This window comes from Orycteropus afer, unplaced genomic scaffold (genome assembly GCF_000298275.1).
Source record: "Orycteropus afer afer isolate SDZICR_OR568_19922 unplaced genomic scaffold, OryAfe1.0 scaffold00520, whole genome shotgun sequence".
NCBI lineage: Eukaryota > Metazoa > Chordata > Mammalia > Tubulidentata > Orycteropodidae > Orycteropus > Orycteropus afer.
In genome coordinates this window covers 1,559,764-1,560,866 of record NW_006922107.1, presented here as the reverse complement: position 1 = coordinate 1,560,866, position 1,103 = coordinate 1,559,764, and positions in this window count along the sequence as shown.

Here is a 1,103-nt window from a genome sequence, read left to right as displayed (position 1 = left end):
TATCAAGAGACATTAAGTTGCTCATATCCTTTCTTTCAATAATCTCATGTAAAGAATTGTTCTAAAGAAACTTATTCTCCCCAAAAGATACATACATACATACATATATGTATATATGTATATGTGTGTGTGTATGTATGTGTGTGTATATATATATATATATTTGTAGGAGCTCTTGTAGCATAGTGCCTGAGGCACTTGACTGCTAACCAGAAGGCTGGTGATTCAAACCCACAAGCCACTCCTCAGAAGGAATGTTGGACAATCTACTTCCATAGTGATACTGCCTCAGCAACCCAAAGAGTGGTTGCTATAAGTCACATCCGACTCGATGGCACATAACAACAACAATATATATTTGAAATAAAAATTGGACACACTATCAGTGCTTCCACATAAGTAAATGATTAAGTAGATTATGCTACATCAAATATACAAAACAATTACAATTATAAATAAAAAGACTGTAGAAAATAAAAAAAAATTATTTTCAAAGTAAGTGAAGAAACAGTAGAAAATTGAAGGCACAGTATGTTTGAATGATATAAAATATTCATACATATGGCTAAAGATTTGCCAAGGAACAAAGAATTAAAAATAGCTGTGAGAATATGTGCATTTTTTCCCTTTTCTTTCTTGACAATATAAGTAGTTTTATTTTAACTTCATCTATACCCAGCCCACAGGTCCTTACCCATCACTTCAGTACATCTAGTGTCAACCTAGAAAGCATCCTGCTCCTATATCTTCTCTTCAAAACTACCTGGCAAAATCTCAACTCTGGATGAAACCAAATATCCAACATTTCTGTGCCTGCACAGAGAAAGCTGAGCACGGCCAGAGCTCTCTAAATTAATGGTCACCAACCTCAAATCTAGGAGCTCTGGTGGTGTAGTGCCTAAGGCATTTGACTGCTAACCAGAAGGTTGGTGGTTCAAATCCACCAGCCACTCCACTGAAAAAAGACTGGGAAATGTACTTCTGTAAAGGTTTGTTGTTGTTGTTAAGTGCCTTCGAGTCATTTCCAACTCATAGCAACCCCATGCACAGCAGAACGAAACACTGCCCGATCCCGCACCAGCCCCACAATCCCTGCTATACTT